Source organism: Vombatus ursinus, unplaced genomic scaffold (assembly GCF_900497805.2).
Source record: "Vombatus ursinus unplaced genomic scaffold, bare-nosed wombat genome assembly UNPS02015255.1, whole genome shotgun sequence".
NCBI classification, from domain to species: domain Eukaryota; kingdom Metazoa; phylum Chordata; class Mammalia; order Diprotodontia; family Vombatidae; genus Vombatus; species Vombatus ursinus.
Window position 1 is genome coordinate 9,368,450 of NW_020955033.1, and position 23,042 is coordinate 9,391,491.

Below are 23,042 nucleotides of genomic sequence, written 5' to 3' on the forward strand. Positions count from 1 at the left end.
GGACCTGAGTTCAAATCCAGCTTCAGACACATAACACTTACTAGCTGTGTGACCCTGGGCAAGTCACTTAACCCTGATTGCCTCACCAAAAAGCAAAAAAAAAGAAAAAAAAAATAAAAGAATTAATGTAGTATAGAAATTAATTTTTAAACTGTATTTGACAGAATTCATTTATAAATCCATCTAGTTAATGAGCAGAATTTTCTATTTATGGCTGCTTACTCAGTTTCTCTTCTTGAAATTTGGTTCTTTAGGAGCTCTATTTCTTGTTTATTTAATTGTGATTAAAAAAAAAAGATATTCATCTGGGGCAACTAGGTGGCACAGTGGATAGAGCTCTGGCTCTAGAGTCAGGAGGACCTGAGTTCAAATTTGGCCTCAGAACCTTGACACTTACTAGCTGTATGACCCTGGGCAAGTCACTTAACCCTGATTGCCTCACGAAAAAGCAAAAAAAAAAAAAAAAAAAAAAAAAGATATTCATCTATTCCCTTTTCATTATGTTTTCCTACCATACAATCGTGTATAGCAATTTTTGGCAATCTTTTTTTTTAAATTTGTTGTAAATTTACCCTATTTATTTCTTATTTTCACAATTTAATTTTCCTATTTCCTTTAAATTCAAATTATTTCACAGAATTTAGTGAACAACAGAATTTGAAAGTTGGAAGGGTTATGAATGGTTATTTAGTACATCCCATACTTGAAAGGAATCCCTAGTGATAAGTTACAAAACCCACTATCTCTTGAGGAATTCCATTCCTTTTTGGCAGAATTTTAATTATTAAGAAGTTTTTCCTAGTACTAAATCTAAAATGTCCCCTTTGTAATTTCCACTCATTGCTCCCTTGTTCTGCCCTCTGAGTCAATCAGAATATCTAATCTCTCTTACTCTTGACAAATGATAAAAATAGCCATTAAACATTTATTAAGTACCTATTATATGCCAGGCACAGTAGTAAGTGAACAGACTTTCAGATACTTGAAGATTATGTCAGCTCCTCTCACTCCACCAAATACTGGGTTAAATTTAATAATTTTTCAGTTTTCTAAGTCTGAGAATGGCAAGTTACTTATTTAATTTGGACTATTTAAAATTTTGTTTTCAATTTATTTTTCTTATTATTTTTAGATTTTTTTATCTATACTTATTTTAAGTCACTTATATTGTAACTTAGTTTCTTAGTTTCTTTGCATGTTTAATTCATTAAGCCTCTCTTTCTCTATTCTGTTAATATATTGCTTTTGCTGAATCTCATATATTTTGGCAAATTATCTCACTATTATAATTCTTTCATTTTTTTATAATTTATTCTTATTTAAGCTAGAGTTACACAATCCTCATGTTCACATTTTTTCTTTTTCCTTTACTAATTATTATTTTTACTGTATTATGGTTTATAAATGATATGTACTAGATTGTTATATTTACTTATGATTTTTATGCCCTAGTACTTGATCAATTTTTGTAAAGTTACCATGTGATATTGGAAAAAGCACACTTTTTAATATTCTTGTATGCCACTTCCTGTGGTTGTGCACCTTATTAAAAGTCACATACGAACAGAGATTCTTGGTTGGTCTCCATGGTATGTTATTCAGGGCTATATCAAAGGTGATGGGCAACTGAACAAAAAAAAATCTGTCCATACAGCGGCAGGAGAAGCAACTTCTGTTCTTGCTTTCTCTTGGTCTCTTTTAAACATGTAACTTAAGAATTTGACAACTCTTTCTTGACTCTCCACTAGCAGGGAGGGGATTTTGCTTTCTTCCCCACCCCAGCAGCAGTCCCTGTGGTACTCATAATGCAAATGACAATTAGTACCTATCTTTGCCTAGGTGGATTGGATATTGGATCTCAAGTCCCTGGCTATTTCTTTCTTCAGTTCTGTGATTCCTTCCCTAAGCTCAGGTAACCAAATAGTGATTGTGAGAGACAGATGTTTCTAGCCTTGGTAACTCTTTTGTAAGTTTGAGTGGTCAGGAGTTATCTAATGTTGTCTGGCCACGGGAAGTACTTTCTTCAACTAGACCTTTCTTGGAAAAGATGACCATCACCAGGAAGATGAGCTATGCTCTCACTGGTCAGAAGGCTAGAACCTTGAGCTGCTGCTACAACAGTCTTGTTCTATGCACTGAGATCTTCTATGTATTGAGTTGCTAAAAAGGGCAGAAACACCATCCCTCCCCCAGCTTCTTAAACTCACATTCTAATAAGGGAGACAATAATAAAAAAAAAAAGTAAATACAAGACATAGAGAATGTAAATGAAAGCCATTCTCAGAAGGAATCACTAAGATCAAGGTTTGGGGGACTGAGAAAGACCTCCTGCAGAAGGCGAGATTTCATCTGGGTCTTGAGGTAAGCAAAGAGGTATGGGTGTAAAGGGAAAGCATTCTAGGAATGCAGGACAATCATTGAAAAGTCAGGAGATGGAGTGGTGTGTTCGTTGGGCAGTAAGAAGGCCAGTGTCAATGGATTGTAGAGTATGTGGAAGATAGTATTTTGAAAGGAAGGAAAGGTTGTGAAGGGATTTAAATAGCAAAGCATTTTATATGTGATCCTATAGGAGACACTGGAGTTTATTGAGTTGGGCTGTGGAGTTAACATGGTTGGACCTGCTCTTTAGGAAAATCACTTTGGCAGCTGAGTGGAGGATGATATAGAGGGGGGGAAACTTGAGGAAGGAGGACCAACCAGAAAGTTATTGAAATAGAATAAATATATGAGGTGATAAGGGCCTGAATCAGGATGGTGGTTGTGTAAGTAGAGAGAAGTGAATTTATATGAGATGTATTTTGAAAGAAGAAACAAGATTTGGCAATAGATTAGATATGTGAGTTGAGTGCAAGTGAGAAGTCAGGGAGGACACCAAGGGTGAGTGTCTAGGAGACTGAGAAGATTGTGTTGCCCTTGACAATAAAAAGAAAGTTTGGAAGAAGGGAGTGCTTGTGGGGAGAAAGATAAGGGGTTCTGTTTTCTACATATGGAATTTGAGGTATCTGTGGAACACCAAGTTCAAGAAATTTAAGAGGTGGTTGGTGATATAGAATGGAATTCAGAAGAGTAGTAAGGGCTGGAGATATAGATCTAGGTATCATTTGCATAGAGATAATAATTGAACCCAAGAAAGCTGATGAGATTAATGAGTGAAATAGTATAGTGGGCCCACGACAGATCCCTGCGAGACACTCAAGGTTAATAAGTATGAGTTGAATGAAGATCCAGCAAAGGAGATGGAGAAAGAATAGTCAAGCAGACAGGAGAACCAGGAGAAAGCAGTGTCATGAAAGCTTACTGAGGACAGTATCCAGAGAAAAGGGTGACAGACAGTATTAAAGTGTGCAGAGGATGAGGACTGAAAACAAGACATTAGATTTGGTAAGAGATCATTGGTAACTTTGGAGAAAGAATTTCAGCTGAATAATGAGTTTGGAAGCAAGACTGCAGAGGGTTTAAAGGGGAAAAGGAGGCACCAAATATAGACAACTTTCTTTCTCTCTCTCTCTTTTTTTAGGCAATTGGGGTTAAGTGACTTGCCCAGGGTCACATAACTATTAAGCGTCAAGTGTTTGGTCTGAGGCTGGATTTGAACTCAAGTCCTCCTGACTTCAGGGCTGGTGCTCTATTCACTTTGACACCTAGCTGCCCCCATAGACACCTTTCTTAAAGAGTTTAGACATAAAGGGAGGAGAGATATAGGATGATAACTAGGACAGATGGTTATATTAAGTGGGGATTTTTATGGATAGAGGAGATAGGGGCATGTTGACAGGCAGCAGGAAAGCAGCTAGAGAATAGATATGGGAGGATAATTTGTGGGGATGGAAGGATCAAGATGGGCTGAAAGCATAGCTGTAGGCTACATGGATATGCGGCCAATAGAGGAGGGATTCAAGATAAGAAAGAGACGGGCAAAATGACTGATGGAGAAAAGAGGTGATGGAATCAAGGTCAAAAGACATTAATCTCTGAGAGTGAAGCAAAAGAGGAAAGGATATATGGAGATCTGGAGAAGTTTTGAGGTGTGGAATAGGTAAGATGGGGGAACTTACTACAAATGGCTTCAATTTTCTCATTTAAGTACAAGAGGGTTTCATATGTTGATGAGAGGACAAGAACTAGGGGGCTTGAAAAGAAAGTATGGAAAATTTGTGAGAAATATGATATGGACCCTATAGTGGTAAAGCCTCAGTTAAGGTTAACTAACATGAATTTGTAGAGAATCAAATTACATTTATTCAATGTCATGAAAGACTAGCACAGGTATAGCTAGGTGGCATGGTGGATAGACTGAGCATTGGACCTGGAATTGGGAAGACTCATCATCATGAGCTCAAATATGGCCTCAGACAAGTACTTGCTATGTGACCCCTAGGCAAGTCACTTAACCCTGTTTGCCTCAGTTTCCTCATCTGTAAAATGAGCTGGAGAAGGAAATGGCAAACCACTCCAGAATCTTTGTCAAGAAAACCCCAAATGAGTTCAACAAAGAGTAGGGCATGACTGAAAGGACAACAATAACAGCTACAACAAGCATGGGTGTTAAAAAAAAAAAACACCCAAAATTGATATTAAAACTCTTTTTGGAATGCTCTACACTTCCCTCAGGCTAAAAATTAAAATAATCTGTTATATTATTAGTCACAAATAAAGTCCTGGGGTTTATTTTATTTATACACATAAAAGAAATGTCTAAAGTATGTCTTCTTATAATAGCTAGGTCCTCCCACCAACCTGTAGATTCCCTGTCCCTTCTCTGGCTCTTTTTGCCAGCCAAGCTTTGTTTCCCAACAAAAAATCAAATTTTCTGCTGTTGCCATTAACTACTGGAACCACCATTGTTTATGTGATTTGGCAAAATATTGGCCTCCACCACGAGGGCCAGAGCCCCTGCCTTCAAAGTGTCTTCCATTCATTGGGATGAAGTTTGAAAACTGATTGTTGTAGTTGCCAAAATCATTGTATTGTTTACCACCTCCAAAGAAAAAGATTAAAAATAACCCAGACCCAAACAGTAGGGCTTTATTTATATGATCAGTGTCTGCAAAATTATGATCAGTTTGTGAATTCTTCCATCTGTGTCTAGGAGTGGAGTAAGAGAAGGCAGACTAGGTTGGGGTAAGGGAAAAGGAAGAGTGAAGATCCAGGGTAGGAACAGCCAGATAAAGGATTCAAAGTGGGTGATAGGGTACTGTTAAAGAGGCTGATAACAGGGTCAAGACTGTGAGGGGAGGCAAATGAAGATAGAACTGCGGTCATAGAAAAGGAGAATAGAGAACGTTCCCAGATTGACAAAGTTCAGCAAAGGTAAGGCGGAGAAGGGTAGAAGGACAGATAGTCATGATAAGAGAAGGGAATTTAAGAATTCAGAATTTGTGGTGGAATAGTATGCTTGAGTCTATAGTATGACTTCCCCTTTGGTGGGTGGCTGAAGCTGAATGGATGGAGGAGGGACTACAAGGGTCACTGATGGGAATACCATAGTCACCAAGAATAAAGGGCAGGCGTCAGGATGGAAAAGAATGCTATGAGTCAAGCATGAAAACAAAAACTTCACATTTTATTTTAAATCTCACCATGTCATGAATGTGACAGGTTCTTCAACTCTTGGCCAAGTGAAATTCGGATAGTATCTATACAATAGTACGCTTTCTCTTCATATTACCTGAGATTATACTTTATACAGCAAAAGACAAGAGCACCCGACTTTCTTATTCCTGAAAACAGGATGGAATTGTGTTTTTCCCGATGGCAACCCTGATTTTATCAGATGGAATACCATGAGCTCCCAATAATATTTGTGGACTGAGTTTTGCCTATTGCTTAGACAAGCACTCAGAGTCAGGTAACTGTTCAGTTTAGAGCAGAAATCAAATGAATACAGTGATGAATGCCAATGAGACACACATCTGAGAAAACCGTGTATTGAAGAAATGATCTCCTTAAGAAGCTAACCCTCTAAGAAGTTTTATACCAAGAAGCCATAAAAGCTGAATTATTACTGGGAAAAACACAGTAAGATCCAAAAATTCCTGAAGGCACTTTCATATAATTTTGGCATCTATGTCATCTTCTACCACAGTGACTCCATCATGTACTTCTCCAAAGTTAGGTGTGTATTGTATTTGGAAAACAAAATAAACACACAACTATAACAGAGTATCTAATTTGCACAGAAGCCAGGGATACACAGATAGAGAAGACTAGTAAAAATCCTGTTGTCTCTCTTGATACATACTATTTGAGTTTTCTAATTAGATCTGATAGTAGCTTGATAACACAGCTGGTGTTATTTTAAACTGTTACTGGAGAATGGGTAGCTAAATTTAGGACAGAATCAACATTATTGCAAATATTTTAAGCATAAATATATTGGGACATAACATATTTAAAATCTATGTTATCTCCAACTCACACCATTAGATTGGCAAAGATGAAAAAAAGGACAATAGTAAATGCCGGAGAAGCTGAGGGAAAACAGTCATATTAATGTACTATATTGGTCTAGCCATTCTGGTAAGCAGGTTAGAACTATGTCCCAAAAGTCAATAAACTATCTTGCTACTCATCTAACCCTAACCTCTCTCCTGACTTTCAGTCTTGCATCTCCAACTGCCCATTGTATATCTCAACCTGGATGTCCCAAATACATCTTAAATCTGACAAATATAAAACTCAATTAATTATCTTTCTTCCCAAACTCTCCTCTGCACTAACCTTCCCCATTACTGTTGAGAGTACTACCATTCTCCCAGTCATCCAAGACTGCAACTGAAGTGTCACCTTAACTCCTTACTTTCTCTCTCACCAGCCCCTCCCAATAGCTGATCTGTTGCCAAGGCCTTAGCCATTGTAACATCTCACATATGCCCCCTTCTCTTCTTTGATACCAGAACAGACATCATCACCTTCAACTTGGAATACTGTGATAGCTTTATGTATGGTCTCCCGGCCTCAAATCACTTGCCAAGCCAGTCCACCATCCACTGTCCACTCAGCTGTCAAAATGACCTTCCTAAAACTCAAATCTGATCCTGTCATCCCTCTGCCTCCAGTCAATAAACTCCAGTGACTCCCTATCACTTCCAGGATCCAATATAAAATCCTTTCATATTCAAACCTGGCATCCTCCTACTTTTTCAGTCTGCTTATACCTTATTCACTCCCATATATTCCTGTGATCCAGTAACAATGGATCTTTGCTGTTTCTCCTACAAGACAATCTATTTCCATCTCCATGCATTTTCTCTAGCTCTCCTATATGACTGGAATGATTTCCCTCCTCACCTCTGCCTTCTGACTTCCTTCTGGTCCTGGCTAAAACTCCACCTTCTACAAAAAAAATCTTTCCTGATCCCTCTCAATGCTTAGCACCTTCCATCTCTTGACTGTCTCCAATTTATCCTGTATATATCTTGTTTGAACACAGTATATTTGCACCAACAGTTCGTGTTTTGTCTATCCAATTAGCCCCTGACCCCCTTGAGAGCAGGGACTGTCTTTTGCCTTTTTTTGTATTTCCAGTGTTTAATAGAGTACCTAGCACATATTAGGTGCTTAAACAATGTTTGTTGAAAGGACTCATGATGAAAAATGCTAGTCCCATCCAGAGAAAGGAACTGATAGAATCTGAATGAAGATCTAAGCACATATTTTCACTTTATTATTTTCTTGTATGTGTGTGTTTTTTGTGGTCTGTTTCTTCTTTCACAGCATAACTAATAAAGAAATATGCTTTATACAATTGCCCATATATAACCTATATTACATTGCGAAACCATCTTAAGGAAGGGGAAGGTGAGGGAAGGAGGGAGAAAATTTGGAATGTAAAATTAGAAAAAAAGAATGTTAAAATTTGTCTTTATGTGTAATTGAAAAAATAAAACACTGTTAAAATTAAAAATAGCTAATTAAAATTTTTGTTAACTGACTGTCTAAACTATGTGCATATCCTCTGACACAGTGATAACTCTACTACCCCCAAGAGATCCAAGTAAGAGGAAAAGGACCCATATGTACAAAAATATTTGTAACACCACATTTTTGTGATAGCAAAGAACCAGTGACTCAGAGGGTATGCATCAACTTGGAAATGGCTGAAAAATTGTTATATAAACATAATGGAATATTATTGCATTATAGGAAATTATGAAAAGACCATTTCAGAGAAATCTAGGAAGATTTATATGAAATGAAGCAGAGTGAAGTGAGTAGAACTACAGAAGTAATTTATGTAACAGGAACATTGTAAAAGACAAAAGACTAAAGAAATCAGATCAATGTAGTGACCAATCACAATTTCAGAGAACAGATGATGAAGCATGCTATCCATCCCAAGGGACAGAAGTGATGGGCTAAAAATACAAAACTAGAAATATTTTTGGATGTGTCCAGTGTAGAAATTTGTATTTCTTTATTATGCTTATTTTTAACAAGATGGGCTTCTTTTTCTTCCAGTTTTTATGGGAAGTAGGAAGGAGATGGCAATTAGAGATAGCAGTCCCTTACCTCAAATGAGAAAAGGTCAGAAGGAATCTCAGACAAGACAACTTTGAAAATTACGTGATGAATTTATAATATACTTTTTGAGAAAGCAAGGTTTATATGATAAATTCACAATTTGATGTATAATCTTCTCCTGTTCCATAATGTATACGAAAATGCTCATTTTATTGAGTATTTGTTAAATTCAGAATAAAAAAATAAAAGAAAATGGAAAGAAAGAAAAAAAATTAAATCTCTCATCTACCGAAAAAAAATACAGCCTGATCCTTGGCCAATTTTAGAGGGGCCATTGATTCACCTCAACAAATATTAAAATATTTACTATGTGCAATCTTTATAAATAAGGATCAAATGGGAGTAATGTTTATAAAAGCATTTAGGACAGTGTCTAGCACATAGTAGGAACTTAATAAAATGCTTATTCCCTCCCCTCCCCTCCCCTTTCGTCCTAGAAAGCTGAAGGAGGCTAGATATCAATTTATCAAAACATTTGACCCTCCTGCATCTGGAACTCAGATTCCTAGAGCACAGACACCAGAGGTCTTGTTCCCCTAATCAAGGGGTTAAAATTAGAGGTGACATCTCATGGAAGCACATTCCCAAACAGAAACTTTGAGGATAAATAACTATTGGTTTTGTTCTGCCAATGGAATAGGTCATAGTAATCTACCTTAATTTATTAAGTAGCCAGTTTTACCTCCTAAATGAGTACAAGCGGAACAACCATGTTACCTTCTGCTGAATACTCACCCTTATTCTTATTGTCCCTAGTCCCACTACAACCCCAATTCACCCATTGCCCAGCCCATCCTATTATCCTTTTGAAGTCCTTATTCTATTGCCCCCATAAACTCTACTACATCCTTGAACTTTTGGACCAACATTCCTTCAACTTCTCCACTGTAATAAAAACCTTACTACTCAGGATACCACATTCCTTGTAATCTTCTTGACCAACAGTTACACCTCCATTTCACTACTTCTGTTTGTGACACCAATATTCACCCTGTCCTCTCCATTCCATCTCTTCAAGATCTCGTGCATCCACTTCCTCTATTTTATTCCTACTATGAATTCCCTGCTGCATCTAGACTGGTAGGTGTCTTAGTGGACAGAGCACCATCTCAAGAAGACCTGAGTTCAAATATGGCCACAGACACTTATTAGCTGGGCAGCCTGGGCAAGTCATTTAACCTCTGACTGATTCAGTTCCCTACCTGGCAAATGGTGATGCTAACAATAGCATCTATGTCACGTGGACAATATTTGTAAAGTACTTAGCACAGACCTCGCCACATGGTAAGTACTTAATAAACATTTACTCCTCTTCACTGCCCTCAGTTTAAGCTCTCATTACAAATCAGTCAAAAAGCATTTATTAATCACTTAGTACTGTGTTAAATGCAACAGATACAAAGAAAGGTAAAAACAGTCCCTGTTCTCAAGGAACTCACGTTCAAATAGAGGAAACAGCGTGTAAATAATTGTTGTTGTTCAGTCATGTCCAACTTTTCATGATCCCATGGTTCATACTGTCTGCAGGTTTTCCCGGCAAAGATACTGGAATGGTTTGCCATTTCCTTCTCCAGTGGATTAAGGCAAACAGGGCTAAGTGACTTGGCCAGGGTCACACAGCTAGTAAGTATCTGAGGCTGAATTTGAACTCAGGTCTTCCTGATTCCAGTTCCAGCCCTCTATCCACTAAGCCATCTACTTCCAAAGTAAATAACTAGGCACGTATAAAAACATAAACAGGTAGATGGGGGATAATCTCAGAAGGGAGGGAACTAGCTGCTGGGAGAACCAAGAAAGACCTCCTGTAAAAGGTGAATTTGAGCTGAGACTTGTAATGGCATCCTTATAGATTTTCCAATCTCTACTCACCCCCTATTCTGACTTCCCCAATTCTCTATTCAGCTGCCAAGATAACACTTCTTACGCATAGATCTGATTATGCCACTCCTCTGCTCAAAAATCTTTAGCTACTCTCTGCTGCTTCCTGTGTAAAGCTCAGACTCTTTCACTTAATAATCAAGAGCCCTCATAATATGACTCTGCATCTCTTCAGTCTTATCTCAAAGTATACACTCTATTCTCTAGCTAAACTGGACAAGCCCCTATCTCCAAAATATGCATTGCATTTTTATGTCTTTGCTCATGCCACTCTCCATTTCTGAAATGGGGAGTTTTGCCTACTGGTTACCCACTCTTTAGAGGCCAAATCAAATGCTACCTCCTCTAGGAAGTTTTTCCTGATTTCCTAATTTATAACAATATTCCCTTCAGACTTCTCACAGCAGTCTGTTGTAATTTTCCAATATATTTATCAGGTAATATTTTTTATTGCCTATCTTTGTATCTCTTCTCCTTATTAGACTAAATTAGTTGTTGGTGACAGAAAGCACTGTGCTCTGCATACCTCAAGTACATAATGCTTGTTCGATGATTCTTAGAGTCACTTGGTTCTATTGGTAATAGACTTGGTAATACACATGAAGAAATTAATTTAAATTTATAAAGTGTTTTCAAGTAGATAAAGCATTTTCTTTTTTTAAATTTATTTTGTTTTATCAACAATCACTTCCATGATAAAGCATTTTCAAATATATCATCTCCTGTGATGGTAATAACCAGTCTGTGAGATATGCAGTGCAAAGATTAACATCCAATTTTAAAGATGAGGAAACTGACCCTTCCCATCAGGCCCTGTTTCCCCAAACAAATTCTTATGTTTTAAAAGATGGGCAAAGTGGGTAAGGGGCAGCTAGGTGGCACAGTAGATAGAGCACCAAGCTTGGAGTCAGAAGACCTGAATTCAAATCTGCCCTAAGACATTTACTAGCTGTGTGATCCTGGGCAAGTCACTTAACTCTGTTTACTTCAGATTTCTCATCTGTAGAAATAAGCCAGAAAAGGGAAACCCCAAATGGGATCATGAAGATCCCAAAATGGGGGTCATGAAGATCTGTACAAAATTGGAATGACTGAACAACAACAATAACAAAAGTGGGAAAAGGGATCTAATACATCTGTTCATGTAAGGAGCACAATTTCTTAATAGAATGACAAGAACACATGACAGAGAGAAGGCAAAATTACACCATTCTTCTATTCCTTTTGTTTCCTAAGGTAAACAGTCCACGGACTGTGAAAAATAAAATGTAAATGGTTAATAGGAGTGAAAAAATGGAAAGAGAGCACTTCACTGGCCTCAGCTGGTTCATCACCAAACCTGGATGAACTTTATCCCAGGGTACTAAAAGAATTGGCAGATGAGATTGCCAAATGGTGTCAAAAAAGATTGTGGAGCGTGAGAAAGGAACGACAGGCCTGAACTGAGAAAAATATTCTTCTGATTTTTAAAAAAAATTTTGAAGGGTGGTAACTTCAGGCTCTTATGACAAAAACTTGACACTGCAGTGCCTGACACATAGTAGGTGCTTTATGTCTGTTGACTTGACTAGAAAGTATATTTAAAGTGGTAGATTTTCAGCATTTTGAAAGGGAAGCAGTGAGCCCCAAGAACCACCACAGATTCACCAACAGGAGGTTTTGTCAGGCTAACCCTATTTCCTTTTTGGATGGGCAAAAGAATGCAGAAATATTGCTGAGACATGATATACCTGAATCTTTGCAAGGAATTTGAGAAAATCTCTCCTGATATCCTCATAGATAAAATGGAGAGATGTAAGCTAAGATATAGGATCAGAGGATTATAGATTTATAGTTAGAAGGGACCTCAAAAAGGTCCAACACCTTCATTTTATATATGAGCAAATAGTCCAAGAAAGGTGTGGGCTGGGTGATGATTAATGTGAAAAAGACCTAGGTGTTTTAGTGGATTGAAAACTCAATATGAGTTACCAATGTGACACAGCAGTCAATAAAGTTAATGTGCTCTTATGCTGATTTAATAAAATTATAGTATTCAAAGTACTTAGATTGATAGCCTTGCTGTCTGTAGTCTATCCTAATCTGACACATCCACAATGTTGTATTCAATTCTGGGGCTGTATTTTAGGAGGATCATTGACAAATTAAAGTACATACACAGGAGGGCATCTGGAAAGGTAAGGAGGCCACATCTTATGAGGATGGTTCAAGGAACTGGGGACGTTTAGCTTAGAGAAGAGAAGCTGAGAAAGTGGGTGGAGAAGAGACATAACTGCTGTATTCCAATACTTGAACTTTTGTTCCTAATAGTATATTTTTTCAAGTATTGTTGCTTAATCATTTCAGTTATGTCTGACTCTCCATGACCCCATTTGTGGTTTTCTTGGCAAAGATACTAGAGTGGTGTGCCATTTCCTTTTCTAGATCATTTTACAGATGAGGAAACTAAGGCAAACAGGGTTAAGTGACTTGTCTAGGGTCACAGAGCTAGTAAGTGTTTGAGGCTGGATTTGAACTCAGGTCTTCCTGACAGTAGGCCCAGCATCACCTCACCACCTAGCTGTCTCCTTTAAGTATTATTTCAGATCAAATGATGAACTTCACAAGTCCTACTCTATTAAGGCAGCTACTTTCATAGAAGGTGACATCCAATTAGCATAATAGTTAGGTGTATGGAATCTGTGGAAAAACCACAAAGAAAATTTATCAATTGGAAATATTTGTCCCATGAGCATACCTTAATACTACCACTACTATCAACTGGTTCTAGCCCAGGGACTTGAATCCAGTATAAAAATGGAGGTCGGGCACTAGCCTGGTTTCATCTGCAGTCCAAAGGACTCTGTGGTTTTGGTGATAAACTAAAAGTGTGGGTCAAAATGAACAAGAATCTTGTAGTCCAGTTTGGTCTTTCTCTACTTCCTTAAATTCATCCTTAAGAGGAACAGAATCCCTGGACTGACAATTACCCAGAATCAGGCCTGACCTGTCTAAGCCTCCCAAGTCTTCCCTTATCTTGAACGACTGTCTTAGAAGTAGACTGGCTTTGACAAGTGGAGTGTGAGGGGGACTTGTGGCAGAGGGAAGAGGCATTTATCTCACTGCACTGTCTTCATGACTTCTTGGATTGCCATGACTTTCAGGCCTCTATATTAGAAGGGAAAGAAAAAGAGGGAACAACACAAATACTTTGATGTAGAACTTGATTATAGTCAAGTCAATAAGCATTTATTAAACATTTATCATCAATTATTAATTTATTATTATATAAAAGCATGGGTATCAGCCTGCTTAGGTAGATGAGGTCAGTAAGTGGTACTCTTTCCATCTACTTCTTACCTGGCAAATTACTGAAAGCAGTTTTATAAACTCCAAGGTGATTTTAATGCTGGAATTAATGTCATTTAACCATGCTCTTGTGCATTTTACACCACAGTTCATAAATAAAGAAAAAGAATATTGATCCCATAATGGAAATTTTTTTTTTCTGTCCAGTACTACCAGGGATTCTGGGTGTTAGAGAGTTGGACAGCCAGAGATCAGTTTCATTTACATACCCGCTTTAACAATTTAACCTAGTTTTGCAGATCTATGCCACCAATGACCTAAGTGGGGAGGGATTATGAGAGGGAGAGGCAAATAGCATCAAATAGCTCCATAACACTGCTAAAAGCATAGCAGCAAGTAAATTGCTCATTCAGGACTGCCCTAGCAGACTGCTTTCACAATACCTACTGCATCAATGAGGGTCCCTGTGTGAATGAGGTTACAATCCCCATGCAAATATCAAACTTATTACATGGCAAAACAACTAACTCCCAGCATAGTCATTTGACCTTTATAGCAATGCTTTTAGAAGAAAGAGCAAGATGTTGGTGTACCAAATACCTTTTCATAAAAAGAAATGATGGAGGTCAATTATTGATGTGTTCCCCCCAAACATAGACTGTGCAGCAGTTTTAGTTTCCTAGCCTCACTAATGTATAACACCATTACTAGATTCACAAAAAGCTCATCTTAATAACTTGAAAAAAAGACAATTAAGATTTGCAGTCCTCTATAACACATAACCAAAAAAAACCAACAAAAACCCAACAACTGAGACATGGCAATGCTACAAATACATCTGTACACACACAACTCATTTAGTTATTTTGTTCCAGACTTTACGATCTAATCAATGTCCACAGAATCAGAGAATTTGAGAGTTGGAAGAGACCTTGGAAGCCATCTAGTTTAACCAATATGTGGAAAAAATTCAAGTAGAAAACATCCAATACATGATTATATAGCCTCTGCTCAAAGAACATCTATTAGGAACACATGGTATGGAAAAGCTCTCTACCAATGCAAATCAACAACTTCTCAGTAACTATAGTCTTAATTTCCTGTTGTTCCGTTGTTCACTCATGTCCAATTTTTCACGACCCCATGGAACATACTGTCCATGGGATTTTCTTGGCAAGGATACTGGAGTGGTTTGCCATTCATATAAGTGACTTGTAAGATAGTAATAAGTAAGAGAAGTTAAGTGACTTGCCCAGGGTCACACAGCTAGTGAGTGTCTGAGACCAGATTTGGATTTAGGTCTTCCTGGGAATTTTACAGAAGTGTAGACAACATACAAAGGCCAGCAGACAACATAGAAAAAATTTAGAAACTCAGAAATGCATAAAATACATGTATAGTACTGTATAACTCCAACCCGAATTTTACAATGAGGTGCTGTAAATACCCTATAAAAGAAAAAGAAGAAATTTAAACTTCTCTGGTATGAAAGGAGGGCCAAAAAATTTTACATGGATTTTCCAGATTTCGGAGTTACACACCCCTAATCCCTGCAATGTGGAAGGGATAACTGTAGATTGTGTGTGTATAGTGTGTGTGTATATATGTTTATCTCTCTCTCTATATATATATATGTATTATATGTATATGTATACATATATATAGAGAGAGAGAGAGAATGTAAACTATCTTTAATTATTGTTTTTAACTTTTTAACAACTGTGAGATGAAAGGAAGGTGTGCATTGTTATACCATTTGACAAGAGGCACAATGAAAGGAAGAAAGGGAAAGTTACTTACATATGAGGCTGAAGAACCAGGCCCTAGTTTTAGTTCTACTGGTAACTTTCTCTGTGACCTTGAGAATAACTCCTGGGCTTTGGTTTTCTCATCTGGAGTGGATGAAAGCTAAGAGCTATTTCAGCCCTAGGAGTCTATGATTCTAAGTGCTTTAGGACAATGGGATCATATGGTAAGTGACTTTAGACATGGGAGCAAACCCCACATTTTACAGATGAAGAAACTGGGGTCCAAAGAGAGTGAAACAGCTTGCCCTGGGTCACAGAGATTGTAAGTGGCTCAGGTGGTCTTGACTCCAAATATGGAGCTCTATCCACTTTATCAAGTTGCTTCTCAATTGACCCAGGACACTTTTGTTATGGCCAGAATTTAGGTCTCTTGATTCCCTGCCCTGTGCCCTTTACATAACTATTAAAATAATTATACCCACAATAAATGCATTTGACATATTAATGTCTGAGTGATTTCAATTCCAGTCTTAGCAAGTATAACCCTATCTAAAATAAACTTTTCAATCAAGTAAGAAAAAATTCTTACTACCTGAGAGGAATCTAAAAGCTGTAGAGTGTTTACAAAGGAACATGCTACTACCTTTCAAATAGTCTCAATACCCATTACTACTGAGATGTAACCTAGGGCCCTTTTGAACTTTGTCACGCTAGAAATCCACAGAAACAGCTTTCTAGGGAGCTGACAGATGTGGAAAACTGTGGTTTTCCTATTAACAAGTAAGTCACCTATTGAGCATCCTCATAAAAGAATCTAGAAGAATAAGTCTTGAGTGTCTGTTGAATTTAATGGAATAGATAATAAAATGAAATAAAGTATGTAAAAGCATTTTGCAAACCTTAGAGTGCTATATAACTGTCAACTATTATTAGTCATCTGGCTCCCACCTACCTTTCCAATCTTCTTTCTTATTATTCCCCTTCATTTACTCTGTTCCAGTCAAACTTGCCTACTAGCTGTTCCCTGGACACAGCATTCCATCTCCAGCCTCTTGACCCATAAGTCAAAGTTCCCCACACCTGGGATGCCCTCCCTCCTAACCGCCACCTCTTGGAATTCTACATAACACAGAGCTTAATAATGGACAATATTTATCCAGCACCATAAAGTTTGAAAACTGCTTTTACCTTTATTATCTCAATTTACCCTTACATCATCCTTGTGAGACACAATATATGTGCTATTATTAGGTTCATTCGACAGATGAAGAAACTGAGGCTAAAAGACATTGAGTGACTTGCCAGGGTTAACACAGCTAGTAAGTATCTTTGGTGAGATTTGAATACAGGTCTTCCCATTCCCAAGTCCAGCGTTCTATCCACTATGCTAGGGCTTCTTAAACCTTTATAATGTTCATTATATACAAAACAATTGCCAAACACTTACTAAGGAGCATGTTCAGGAAATAGGAACTTCTCTTTTATACATCTGAACTCCTAAAGACAATTTATTTATAGCTTTCCCTAGATATGGTCTCTTCCTTCGGACTTCACTTAAGGATATAAAATATTTCATTTTTAATAGTTATTCATATGCATAATTTGTTTTCCTTGCTGGATTGTAAGCATCCCAGAAGCAGGAACCATAACTTATTCATGTACGTATTCTCCCTTTCCTAGGGCTTACCAAATATCTATGGAATTTAATATAGTTAGGATTATGACAAAAAGATTAAGACAAAGGAATTAATTAGAGGAAGAAAACTCTATCTGCACAGTTACTATTTTATTTACTCTGACATAAATACAGGCATATGACCCACAATAGTAGAAAACAGATCTGGTCAGCAACCCCACAACCCCCATGATAGTGGGAGATCCCATTCCAGGAAACTCATCGAGCCAATTCCTTCCTGTGAGGCTTAAGTAAAGTAGCCTCCAACACAATAGGAAACGAAGAAGAGGGAGAGGAATTAGGGAGGTCACTTCAGTTGAGACTCTTTAGTGTCTTTTATTCCACCTAAAAATGTTTATCTCATAGCTCCAGCTACAAGAAAATTGAGCAATAATTGGGACCTTACTTGAATAATTTTTCCCAATTCATTTAAATGGAAAAAGTACAACCAGCACAATGTCAGACGTGCATTGGACCCTTGATATTTATTTACCGATTGCCTATACGCTTCAGTGGCAGCTAGGTAATGCAATGGATAGAGTACTGGGCCTGGAGTCAGGAAGACTTGAGTTCAAGACCTTACTTACTAGCTGTGTGACCCTGGGCAAATTACTTAACCCTGTTTGCCTCAGTTTCCTCATCTGTAAAAACGAGATGGAGAAGGGAATGGCAAACCACTCCAGTATCTTTGCCAAGAAAACTCCAATGGGGTCACAAAGAGTCAGACAGAGTTGAGCAAAAACAAATACATGTCAATACCAGTCCTTCTGACTCAAGAGCCCAAGCTGTTTTTCCTAAACTGTTTCAGAAGCAGCACATCCCAAGGGAATAGAGAGCTGACCTTGAAACCAGGAGGACTTAGATTTCTGATCCAACTCTGACACATATTGACACATATGACCCCAGGCAAGTCACAACTCCTGGGAGCTTTAGTCAGCTCTCTAATACTATCAATTGCATAGAAGGTGCAAACAAGCTTAGGTAGAAGAAGTTTCCTCCTCCAGCAGTTCCCAGAATCAATGAAATCACAGTCCAGTCTTTATCCCTATCCTATACACATAAACCAAAAGCTTGGGTGGGTCCTCTCTTATCTCTACTCAAATTCCTTTCCACCTCCTCTGTGACTGCTCTGCTCCTCTACAGGTTTCCCTGGAACCCATTCCAGTCTTCTCTGGATAGCCTCTCCTGGCACCTGGATTACCTCTCAGCTGTAGCTATGCTCCCACACTGATAGGACCTAAAAGGAAAAGGTTTCCAGATGGTCAGTTACACCGCATGCCTGTTCTCCTTCTATTTTATTTTACTTTTTTTTGGTGAGGCAATTGGGGTTAAGTGACTTGCCCAGGGTCACATAGCTAGTAAATGTCAAGTGTCTGGTCTGAGACTGGATTTGAACTCAGGTCTTCCTGACTCCAGGGCCGGGGCTCTATCCACTGCGTCACGTTGCTGCCCTGATCTCTTCTGTTCTCCTTTTAGAAACAAATCATAAAAACCTGGGCCAAATACTTGTAGAACTCATGTGATTTAGTCAGTAAGTATTTATTAAATATTTCCCATGTGCTAGATACTGAGACAATAAAAAGCATGGTCTCTGCCCTCAGGGAGCTAATAGCCAGTGGATTTAGTAACAGGACCATAGCATAAAATACTGTTCCACTTTGTTAGGAAAAAATTTTCAGAACCTCTCTTCCCTGCCTCTCTGAATAGGAATTTGTAATAGAAACAATCACACTAATAAATCCAGGGCATTTACACAATGGTAGAGAAACAGTCACTTCTACTGATTTGTGCCTTCAGTGGTTAGTTCAACAACAACATTTAGATAGCAGTAACTCATACAGGAGGATCTGGCTATATTTCTTTTTTCTAAGTTAAAAAACCATTCATTAATAAAAATTGGGTATGCTGCAAAGAGGGGAGGGGAGATAAAGCAAAATAACTGTGATAATTTGAGGGAAGGTTCGAAGACATGGGCAAGATTCTGGGAGGATAATTGTCTCATCAGCTTACAACCGCACACTACAAATGGCTTTTTAAATGTTGCCATCTGGTGGAACTTGGGCTCACTGTTTCCTTACTTTCTGCCTTCCTATAAATGAGCCTTACAGGCATCAGTAGATAGAGGAATACTAATGTGTTGGTAAGAAAGAAATGAAGGTTAAGAACATTACATGTCTATAAGATGAATTTCAAATATAAAAAAGATGAACTTTTTTTTTCTAACTCTCAGTCTCTTACACAAGACAAAAAATCATCTTTCTTGAAACCCCTGTGACCCCATTTAGCATTCCCAAATTTTATTCTGTCATTAAACAAAAATTATTAAAGACTTCCTATTTTGCCAGGCACTGTGCTAAGGGCTTAGGGAATACAAGGACAAGTATGAATCAGTCCCTGCCCTCAAGGAGCTTACAGGTCAATGCCAAACTGTAAATGGCCTGGAAAGGACATTCTAGGGTCTTTGGATGAATGTCCTGGACATCTTATGCTGATTTCCTTCATTCCTTTGATGCTGCTAGCTACAGACAATAAGGATAAGCAATTGAAGAATATCCTTAATTGAAAAATAATTTTCTGATGGATATTTATTTCACCACCGACTTTCCCTGTAAGAACTGATTTTTTAAAAGTTGCAGTCATTATCCTCATGTTAAAAAAAAATTGATAGTAAGGGTATGAATGATAAGGTCAGGGGTATGCTGGAGTTAGCTGGGACTGGGTCTTAAGAATCAACTGTTAAATTTTCAATGTGACCATTTACACCTTGGAAATAAGCAAACACTACAAATCAGAGCTTGATGTATTGTTTTATGGATTGTCTAATAATAAAAATAGGTAACATTGGGTGCTTACTATGGGTGGCCAGGCCCTGTGCTAATTACTTTATAATTATTATCTTATTTGATTCTCACATTTGATTGTGTGAGATATGTAGTATAAGTATTATCCTTACTTAATAATCATTTTAAAAATGAAAATGATGATAATGATAATAGCTAACATTCCTATAGCACTTACTATGTGCCAGGTACTGTGCTAAGCAATTTACAATTATTATTTTACTTGATCTTGTGAGATATGTAGTATAAATATTATTCTTAATAAAAAATTTTAAAAATAGCTAACATTTACATTGCACTTATTATGTGTCAGGTACTGTACTAAACTGTAATAATTATTACTTCATTTGATCCTCACAATATCTGTGGCATGTAGGTGCTATTATTATCCCTATTTCATAGAAAAAGAAACTGAGGCAGACAGAGGTTAACTTGACTTGCCTAGAGGTCGCACAGCTAGTTAGTGTCTGATGTTGGATTTGAACTTAGGTCTTCCTGACTCCAGGCCTGGTGCTCTATCCACTGTTCTATCCGCTCTATCTCATCTCGCTGCCCTCATTAAGAAAATGATGGGAAAAGTATTAATAATGTAGATTAAACTTAAAAGTGTAACATGTGTGAATTGTTTTACAATGAACTGATTTTAAAATATACCAGCTCACCCCTGGATAAGGTATATAGTAAGGTATAGTGTGTGTGTGTGTGGACCTTACCTTAAGCATCCAGGCTTGTTCCTGGTTGTTGAAATGAAGTACTCCCCTGAGGAATATGGCACTGGAATAAAAACAGAGATAGAGGGAGAGAAAACAAGAGAATACACAGTTTAGAACAATAAGAACATGGGGGAAAACAGTCATGTTACGGTGGACAGGGTGTTAGCAGTGATGAAAAAGGAAACAAGTACATCACAATACCTGGATTCAGTTGCTAATACAATAGCCCAGTGTTTAATTAATACTCACAACTGGATGGGGCTCCTGGCAGTTAGGAGTTAATATATTTCTAGGTATTTGTCAAATGTAATCTAGTTTTCTTTTGCTCCTAATGGACTTAATTTGTATTTTTATCTCCTCTCTTAATGAGACCTCTGTTAGGCTACTAGCTGTGTTTCTCCAGAGATTATAAAAAAGACAGTACTTCCAATATGGTCCCAAATGCCTGATCTAAAACGGGAATGTCGACTACCAAAAATCTCCTTCTGTTTTTCAGTGACAATAACAATGCTGATCCAGTATCTTGGTCAAATTTCAACCTCACAACATCAATCAGAATAGTATTTTTCCAAGCCAAACTATACCACAGAATGATAAACTATATAAATTTTCAATTAATATTAATTTATTGATGTTTATTAATTTAATTAATTAATGTTAATTATTAGCCAATAAGCATTTATTAAGTATCTACAAAGTGCTCGGCACTGTGCTGGTGTCAGGCACACAAAAACAAAAATGAAGCAATCTATGACCCTAAGGAATTTATAATATATAAAGCATGGGGAAGTAATACATACATATATAGGAATATACAAAATAAACTACCAAAGAAATACAAGGTAAGTTTTGGGGTAAAGGCACTTGAACCTGAGGGATCAGGAAAAGCTTCACACAGAAAGAGATGATTGAGCTGGGCCTTAAAGGAAACTAGGGTTTCAGTGAAGAGGGAAGGAGGGCATTTCAAACATGAGATATAGCCAGGACAAAATCTGTGTGGATAAGAAAAAGGCCAGCACGGCTAGCAGCAGTGTGTGTAGAAGGAAGTAATGTTTCCTAGTTGAAAAAACCTAAGTTGGAACCAGGTTGTGAAGACCTCAAAATACCAGAGAAGTTTATATCTGTTCACTGAGGTAAGTGATAATAATGGACAAAGTGCTGGACAAGGAATCAGGAAAATCCAAATTTGCATCCTACCTCTGGTCCCTTAATATTTAGGTGCGTGATGTGAGAGGAGGGCAAGCCACTTAACCTCTCTCTAGGCCCCAGCTGCCTCATATGCAAAATAGTGGTAATAATAAAACTATCTTTCAGGGGATTGTTCTGTGGGTAAAATGAGCTAATTTGTCAAGCCCTTTGCAAACCCTGAAGCACTATGTAAATTTATTTGTTATCATTGATAATAATAAGTCACTGGAGTTGATTTAGTAGGAGAATGACCAGGTCAGACCTGTGCTTTAGGAAAATCACTTTGGCAGCTGAGTGGAGCATAGCTTGGATTGGAGAGAGATTGAGACAAGGAGATCAGTAGACAGTTCCTCCCTCCAATGTTTCAGTGCTTTTCAGGGCCTTCCCAGCATCCTCAAAGAAAGAGAGAGCAAGTCGTGGGAGGAACAGGATGCGGAGAAATGGATCATAGGACATGGAGCTAGAAGGGCCCCTAGTGGCCACTGAGTTCAATCCCCTCATTGTTACAGATGAGGAAAATGAGGTCCACAGAGGGTTAAATGATTTGCCTATAAAGGTGGTAAATAGCAGACGCAGGATTTGAACCTAAGTCCTGATACTTTTTTCTACTATTCCATAAAGTTTCATGGAAAAAGAGTCGGTTTAAGTTTGTAGATTTTACTACCTAAGGTTAACTTCTTGAAAGTTTTGCTGATCAGGGTTAGTCATCAACTCTTCTTCCAAACATCTTGATATTTGTATGTAATTGAGAAATATTTAACAAAATTAAAAATACAATAAAACCTACATAATACTACATTTTAAAACTAAGTCAATAAGCGGTCTGCAGGGATCCTTATGCACAAATTAAAGACTCCTGTTTCTATGAGTCTGACCTCATTGACATACAGGACATGTGGTCTCCATTCAGGGCATCCCTCTACTTCCTCCCTACCAGAAAATTAGATTCTAACTATGGAATCACCCTGGGCCTTGATATACCATTTTGGGGCACCTGCTCCCCAGCCATCTCTATGACATATTACTGTGCTCATAACCACCTTTGAACTCCCCTTTACAGTGTTGCCCTCCCTAAGGTCAGAGGCTATTTTGCCTATTTGTATCTCTAGAGTTTAGCACATTGTTTGGAACAAAACACTTACTAAATGCTTTATGTGTCTATCTACGTACGTATCTATTGATAGTGGAT

General features: G+C 37.8%; 1 protein-coding gene across 2 annotated transcripts in view; it reads right to left on the reverse strand.

Annotated features, from left to right (window-relative positions):
• LOC114031713 (microtubule-associated protein RP/EB family member 2) overlaps nt 1-23,042 on the reverse strand; it is a 193,017-nt gene that overhangs the window by 119,388 nt on the left and 50,587 nt on the right. For both annotated transcript variants that reach the window (XM_027846871.1, XM_027846870.1), the window contains one exon: nt 20,666-20,726. The gene's annotated coding sequence lies outside the window, so the exon portion shown is untranslated. The remainder of the gene's footprint in view (nt 1-20,665; nt 20,727-23,042) is intronic.